The sequence below is a fragment of the Lactuca serriola genome, chromosome 1, assembly GCF_051521515.1.
Source record: "Lactuca serriola cultivar US96UC23 chromosome 1, Lser_US96UC23_V15, whole genome shotgun sequence".
Lineage (NCBI taxonomy): Eukaryota > Viridiplantae > Streptophyta > Magnoliopsida > Asterales > Asteraceae > Lactuca > Lactuca serriola.
This window is the reverse complement of record NC_136408.1, coordinates 250,496,283-250,505,462: the sequence shown is the minus strand read 5'-3', so window position 1 is coordinate 250,505,462 and position 9,180 is coordinate 250,496,283.

Here is a 9,180-nt window from a genome sequence, read left to right as displayed (position 1 = left end):
TGCTCCACATAATCACTCTCCAAAGGGGTTATAAAACCCTATCTCTAATGATCAACACCAAAACTGAAGGAGGTTGGAACTATTACCTCAAAATGAAGTCTCTGAACTCTGAAACTGCTAGAATCGCACCTCCTCTTTGCTCTTGGTCACCTTCTTCTTGCTAAACCAAAGGTACAAGGATCAAAAGTGACTTCTTCTTCCTCACAACGATTTGGCTCACTTAGGGTTCTCTCAAGGGACTGTTAGCCACAATGGGAGGCTATAAGCGCCCTTAAATAGGCTCCAAACCCGGGGGATTAGGGTTTCATTAAACAACATGGACTCGCCGAGTCCATGAATGGACACGCCGAGCCCGGACGTGAACCCGGAAGAACATCCGCGACCATACTCGGCGAGTCTTGGCTCCAACTCGCCGAGTTCCTCCACAAACTCCAAAATAATTAAATAAAATAATATACCCAGGAATCCAGATGTTACATAACTGGACCCATTGAGCTCATCTCAAACTTAGTTTCCATCAACTTTCGGAATCCAGCTGTTAAGCTACGATTCGCGGAGCCAAAGATGATGTCATCAACATAAATTTGTACTATCATAAGGTGGTTACCTTCTCGCTTACAAAAGAAGGTTGGGTCAACCGAACCTTGTTTAAATTTTAGACATTTTTAAGAAACGAGTAAGGGTTTCATTCCATGCTCTGGGAGGTTGTTTCAGGCCATAGACAACTTGGTCAAGGATATAGCAATGATCAGGATACTTTTCGTTCACAAATCCCGGCGGTTGCTCAACATATACGGTTTCTTCAAGTTCACCGTTGAGGAAGGCACATTTGACGTCCATCTAATAGACTTCAAAGTTCTTGTGAGCAGCGTACGCCAGAAAGATACGAATAGATTCCAATCTATCCACTGAAGAGAAGGTTTCTTCATAATCAATTCCCTCTTCCTGACAATATCCTTTGACCACCAGCCTAGCTTTATTACGAATAACATTTCCTTCTTTGTCCATCTTGTTTCTAAACACCCATTTGAGACCGACAACCGAAGCATCCTTTGGTGTTGGAATAAGATGCCATACCTTGTTTCGTTCAAACTCGTTTAGCTCATCCTGCATGGCTTCAACCCAGTCTGAATGATCAAGAGCCGAATTAACAGTCTTTCGCTCGATTTTTGACACGAATGAATTGAACATACAAAACTCGACTTTTGAAAATAGATCAGCTTGTTTCGCTTTGATTTGAGAGCATGTCAACACCTTTTCAGAGGATTCCCCAATAATTTGTGTCTGGGGATGATCTTTGATCCATTTTGTTGGGTTTTGAGCATTTTATCATTCCTAAGTGTACATGCATCCCTAAATACCTTGGATCTATGTTTTCTCTATTATACATGCAAATATGAACTTTCCAAGGTATGCATCCTAAGTAGCATAATAATATGATTCATATGAATATATATCAAGTTAGAATTACATACCTCTTTGATGTAGAAAGTCTTCATGAAGCTTGAGTGCCTAGTGCCCTAAGTGTGACACCTCAAATGGTTCACACAACACCAAATACACTTGGAATAACTTGAGAGAAACTTGAATACTCCTTGAAATCGTCTAGCCCTCATACTCACACATATTGCACGATTTCTTGAGCCATGCGATTCTTTTATATGGTGGCTATTAGGGTTACACCATGTAAGTCATGACTTTACCCATTCCTTATTCTCCATGGATTTTAACCTCCATGGAGTATCCATGGGTCACCCCATGGACTTAGTCCAACATAAGGAATCTTGGATCACAAGCCCACATATATAAGAATGAATGATTTACACAATCAACCCATATATTTAATTAGTCTCCTTTTGATCACTTAATTAGTTCCAAATTAATTCTTGATCAATACTAATTAAATAACCTTATTAATATATTAGAACTTATAATATATTAACAAACCTTAAGTGTTATTTCTCTTATTTTAGACTATCCAAATGTATGATGCCATGCAACCCAAATGGAGCATGCTGGTTCGGGTCAAGTCTTACCAATTATAGTTATAGACTTAGACATTAATCCAACAGTCTCCCACTTGGATAAGTCTAAAAATATTATTGCGTATGACTTCAAGAACCGACTGGCAATCGTAGCTCTCAAAAGCTTCTGCCGAACTCTGACCTTGTAGATGAACTCTAACCTTTGTCAATGACTTGTCCATTAGATAAGGGATCATATATTCCTCCATTCTAGATATCGTATGGACTGAGACATGGATTATAATCATTCTCTCTATCCATTTATTGTTTCTCGATTTCCGATTTATGACGACTGACTAATTGAACAAGTAAAATCAATCCTGGCCCGGTCCAACACTTCCATTTGTCATCATCAAATCATCGAGGGGCCCATATATATCGCTTTTATCCCGAAGGCAAAAGGAATGGATAAACTTCGACTCATATGTCTTGTTCTACTACTTGTTGAATCATACACAAAGACACGTTTTATAGCACCGAGTTACCGAATGCGTTTTTGTGCAATCAATGTACAACCAACTCATGGTAACAACTCATATCTCTAGGTTTGAAGAATATAAGATATTATCATCTGATGATCACTTGTGATAAAATCCATGAAGTGATTCCAATGAGTGCGGGTTGAATCCAATACTCAGAACTTATGAGCACTCATGAGTGGTGTAGCCCTTTGTGCAACACCTTAGACCTCTACAAGCCAACCCATGACAGTCTTAATTCATATCTACTTCAAATATATGACCGACTGTGGATGTTTTGAATAACTTAGTCATTCCGGAAGAATAACCTAGTTTATTCTGGAAGTCAAAACATGCAAAATGAAACACAAGAATAATTGAATCCAATATGGTATCAAAACCTATGAACATAAATAAAACACATTTTATTTATCACTATATGATTACACATTATTTATTGTATACTGTTTCAGCTATCAACTTTATTCTTGAATTTAAAACAATAGTTGTCCCATGCTCCAAGCATGTACACTATGTTTTTCTAAACACTAGTCACGCCACACACCAAGTATGCATACTATGTTTGTATGTGATCTTTACTTTGTGATTTAGATCAATTGAACATAACTCCAATGATTCTCATTTCACAGTCCCAAATCCTTGCAGCAAATGCAAGAATTCCAAATTCATGCGATTTACTGAAATCTGTTAGATTCTAAACTTATATGCATTGATCCTCTTGTAATGATTATGCACAAAGTCACTAGGACTTGGAAACATCCTGCTTGCATTAAGTTTCCTTAATCTTACACAGACTGAAATTTCTAACTTTGAAACATTTCTAGATTCCATTTTGACTATCACTTCTGAATAAGAGTTGCCTCCTTACAGATTATGTCAATATGGTCCTTCTAGAATTGTCACTATACTTCCAACTGTCCATGAGCAACCAATCTTTGGTAAACCTTAGATTGTCCTCGACAATTAATTAATCCTTTTAGTCATATCCAATTCTAGACCTTTTCCCTTCTTAATGCCCCAGACATTTGGAAAATTTTAGAACGGATGAGTATAGCACATGTAATCGATCGTATATCCGAAGCATATGGGACACGATTCTTGATGTCTCACATAAAGACTAAACCAGTCTTTTGCTATAAGATTTCCATTTCTATTTGCCAAGTTCTCATAATTCAGATTATGAAAAGGGATGCCGTAATCATAATCGAATTTTAGAACGCAAATAATGGACACATATATAGAATTTCCTTATGTTGAGACATTCCAACATGAAATTAATATATATATCCTTGACAAAATGATTAAAACCTCACGATCTAAGCTTATAGATTTGAGATGAAGTACAATTTCCTCTCCCTTAATTATAGCAAAACAACTTTTTCCCAATTGAAAGGTTTTGTTTTCTATAATTAACATTGCTCAGTTGTAATAATTATCATAATTTTCATGCTCCCACTAACATGATGATTATTAGCATAACACTTATGCTCCCACTAACTTTGACATGTACTCAGAAATTAGCTGACTTTCTTACCAAAGTTCAGATTTATGATACTAGATTGCTTTGATAAAACTTTCTCAAAATCATACACCTTGCCTTAGATAGCACACTTGTGTGTCTAAACAATTTTAAGAACTATGAAAAGGGATGTCGTAATCATAGTCTCAATTGTTTAGACCTTTTCCACTTCTCACAAGTCCATGTTAGTGTGCCGGTAAACCACACACGTTCCACTAACGACTTTGAGAATGCAAATATCACAATTTCTATCTAGCTAAAATCTACTTAGTGAAAGTGTTTCCTCACCATCATTTTCATGAATCGGAGAGAAACCTTATGACACTTAGATTTAATGGTGTGTGTGTTCTTATCCATGTGAATTTTCAAAACCATAGTCACAAGACAAGGATAATGACAAATCCAAACTCCTACGGACTGAACTCAATCTTAGTTCCTTGCCGCCTGGCAGCCCAAGGGCCTACCATTGCTTCCAAGTTGTTGTGCAACCAATTGAGAACTGTAAGAACTCATATGCAAAGCCAACTTTAATTGGAATGGGCACAGAATATGTCAACACGATAGTTTATGAACCTCAAGTCATGTGCTAGTGAAGAACTTCAGGTTTTATTCTTGATTAGTTCTTTTCAAGACCTTTAAGACTCCCACTGTCATGTTGACATATAAGACACCCTTGTCAGATATTCAAGAGATAGTGTGTATTCTAATCAAGACAGATACTTCATACAATTGGCCTTAGTTGTTCTTTGTTTTATTCAAAACATCACAACTTACGAATTTCAAATGTACAAGAGTAGAAAACTTTACTCTTACATATGCCATGTGTTTTAAACCTTCTCTAAGACATGTCACTCAAATTACAATCTTGGAGTATGACTCTAAGACTTGTATTGGAACAAAGTATGACACATCTTCTTGATTTAACCACTTCAAAAATTCATAGCTCCTCTTCTTAGCTATAAGAAGGCACTTAGAGGATGCATTGTGATAAGGTCTCTAAATCAGTAAGATGATCATAAAAGCTTATACTAAAGTACTCTCCCATCTTTTTAGATTTGAGAAACTTTTATCCTTCTGCCTAATTTGATTCTTCTTATTCGCTCTGCCTTACATTGGAACCTTTTCCAATGTATCAGAATTACACTTAAGCTTGTAAGTATAACCATATTTACTGAGCTTTAGTAAATTATGACGAATAATCTTATCGATCTTTTGTGGTGGACTTGACCAGTGCATAAGAATGTGTACACGATCCCTTAGTCCTTCACTTGACTCATACATCCATGTGAACAAGTAATTAGTCTTAATTTTCCAATACTTGAAAGTTCTCATTCATCATGCTATACAACTTGCATGATTCCAAGTCCCGGTCCAATTGAAACTTGGGTGATGAGAATCTTTCCTTATTAGGTAAATTTAGACATTACCAAAAATGAAAGAATCAGTTTCATATTTCCACTCTTACTATTAATGGAATCTTATAAGCACCAAAAATTTCCACAGATGCCATCGTCAGGATATTTTAAAATAAATAAAATCATCATTTTTACTTTTATTTTAAAAACTTTGCGGAAAAACTATCCTTACAATCCATATGAAAACTTGTTGTTATCTATTCCTAAGCAATAATTCATATCTCCTAAGAAGTAGCTCAAGAATCTGATCTCTAAACTATGGGATAGAAATCCATCTATGCGATCAGATTCAGCATATTCTTTCTTTAAGTTTCTTTACTTTTCTTTGATTCTTAAACATCAACATGTGACCCAGTCACATCATATATCAAGAATCTCAGAATAGAAACTTAGCAGAGTTAGATAGTTGACTTTACCTGAAGAAGAGTCAAACTTATTGACTTTAACACCCTTAGGTACATTGGTAGCTTCGCAATCAATGCCCCTTCCTTTGACAATATAAACATATGGACCCTTTGGTAATGGTACACGGGACTATCACAGACTTAGCTTTTCTCTTTACCATTTGGTCAACCGAGTTGACTATGGTCGATCCCTTTTCATTGGGAAGAGAGAGCTTTACTGGATATCCAATGTCATCGTTGTCAATGTCCATAAAGTTTTAGGAAGTTGATCTTAGCAAATAGATAAGATCATTAAGGGTCTTGTCATAGTCTGGTTCATAGGAGTCCCAAAGGAGCTCACTATATGACATAGAAAGTGATTGAACCACCAACTTTCTCAAGACATTGACACCCAAATATCCCGGCTTATCAATATGTGACTACATCTCCATGATGTGATCACACCTAGACCTTGCCTTGCCAATAGGGATTGAGTGACCTTGAACTTGTGGGTTAGGGAGAATAATTGGAGGAGGTGAAAGAAGTATGATTTCCATGGGACATCATCTTCATTTAGGAAAGCTTGTTTCAAGAGATTTGGGAAGATCATAAATGTCTAAACCAAACATCTTTTGGGAGATATTCAAGATAGTTGATCAAAAGTCCTTAATATAACACTCAATATGAAATATTAAGGCTAGAACCCAACAAACTATTTTATATCTTAGAAGAGGGATGTCTTAATCCAAGCTATAAAATATTTGAAGATAGGTGAATGACGATTCACCAATTTCCACCATGAAAAACGAAATAATTTATTAGGTTTTAATTGGATTTGAAACTCCTAGATCTTTTCATATTAATTGAACTTTTCAATGGCATGTTTCAATCTCGAGTGTGCCCTTCAGGTTTTGTGACTGGGATGCCGAGGATCACAAAACAAGGTGTGAAGTAACCATGCAAATTACTTGGCACCCTTAAGTGTTTACCCCTCAATCGATGTGTCGGTTAACCACACACGCTCCATCGATACTATGATAAACATTAAGTTACCCTTTGCCTACCTTGTTAAATACGAGTTAGTGTGGTGGTTAACCACACACGCTCCACTAACCGACTTAAACAAAGTGCAAAGTGTAATTTCATGGATTAGCACCTTATTCACATTTTCCTAAGCAACTGAGATTGGTTATTATTAAGAGTTTAGTTACTTAGTATTTATCATTTATACTTTTAATGAAGGGAGAATTATAGTCCTGTCAAACCCGTTCGGCTAACGGCCCTCCACCGGTCAAGGAAGCGGTGGGTCAGAGTGGACACCCATTAAACTGCCATTTTATAGGCAGTAACCTTATACCCCCCTTATAAACCGGCTTCGTGAATGAGGCCTACTAACAGTAAGACTGACACACACACACACACACACACACACACATATATATATATATATATATATATATATATATATATATTATTAACTTATAATATCCTAAGGGCTAACTTGGAATTAAAGTATTCATAAGTGAAAACTTTTCAAATTCCAAAACTTGAGGGCAAGTTTTGAAACTATTCAAAACTAATTAATTCCATAACTTATGTGTTTAAAGTAGTTTTAATCCAAAAACTCTTCAAATTCCATAACTTGAGGACAAGTTATGGAAGACTTTAAATTATTAAAGAATGTAACTTTTCTTTATTTTGTAACTTATGGAATTAATTAAGGTTACATATTTTATTACTTAATGAAGTGACTCTTGAACATCCATAACTTGAGGACGAGACTATTCGTTTTTGTAAACTTTGCCAACTTTTATGAGTTTTATGAAACTTAAATGTGACTTTTCATATAACTTGAGGACAAGTTACAAAAACACATTTTAGAATAAACTCTTAGATTAGTTTGGATTGAAAACAACTATTTCACTCAACTTTTCTATTAATCTAAGCAACTCATAAGAACAAGATAATTCAAATCAAACTTTTTCATGTAAGTAGCCTAATCACTAAACTTATTCAAAACATGAATCTATTGACAATTATCTTTGAAATTGGATTAGCATGAACATTACCACATCAAAACCAAGTTTATAAGTTCAAAAACAGCTTAGGGTAATGTTCCTAGTCCATTTCTAGCCAAAAACCTCGAAAATATGATGTCCGGGGCTCCTACTCGTCGAGTGCATGAACCTACTCAACGAGTAGGATGATTTTACTCATGGACTCGGCGAGTTCATCAGTGGACTCGGCGAGCCCAGTGCCCAGAAATCCAAAAAATCGAGTTTTTTAGCATTTTTCAGCAATTTGCATCAAGTGTAATTGAAAACAATTGTAGGCTCTGATACCACTGTTGGGTTTTGAGCATTCTAACACTCCTAAGTGTACATGCAACCCTAAATACCTTGGATCTATTTCTTCTCTATTATACATGCAAATATGAACTTCCACAGTATTTTCCTAATCTAGCATACAAAACAATGAATATAACAAGATAGAATACATACCTCTTTGATGTAGAAAGTCTTCATGAAGCTTGAGTGCCTAGTGCCCAACGTGTCACACCTCAAATGGTTCACACAACCGCAATTGCTTTTGGAATTACCTTGAGAGAAATGCGGAACACTTGAAATCGGCTAGCCCTTCTTTAGAATAATACTAGTGCCGATTTTCGTCAAGAATAAGATGCATATATAGTTAGGGTTACACCATGTAAACCCTAATTGACATGGCCTTTCATTTCCGTGATCCATGGGTAAAAATACACCATGGAGCATCCATGAAGCATTATATGGGTTTTAGCCCAACAAGATAATCCATAGAGCATTAGCCCACTATATAAGTATGGATGATTTACACAATCAACCCATATATTTAATTAGTCGTCTTTTGATCACTTAATTAATCCTAGATTAATTCTTGATCAATACTAATTAAATAATCTTATTATTTTTATTATTATTATACTAGAACTTATATATAATATATTGATAACCATAAGTGTCTTATTTCTCTCATTATAGTCTATCCAAATGCATGCTGCCATGCAACCCAAATGGACCATGCCGAGTCGGGTCAAGTCTTACCAATTATAGTTATGGAATTAGGCATTAATCCAACAATACCGCCCTTTCGTCAGCTATGGAAACTCTCAGAGGTCGACTCAACGCCTCACGACTAACACTGATGTGCTGACTAAAAGCCAAAGATACAAAAGACCGACTCGTACCCGAGTCAAATAACACCAAGGAAGGTACAAAACTCACAAGAAAAGTACCTATGCATAACATAATATAAGCACAATATCTCAAACATCAAAATAAATACACGAAAGAATATGTACCAGCCACGACATCGGGCGCTACG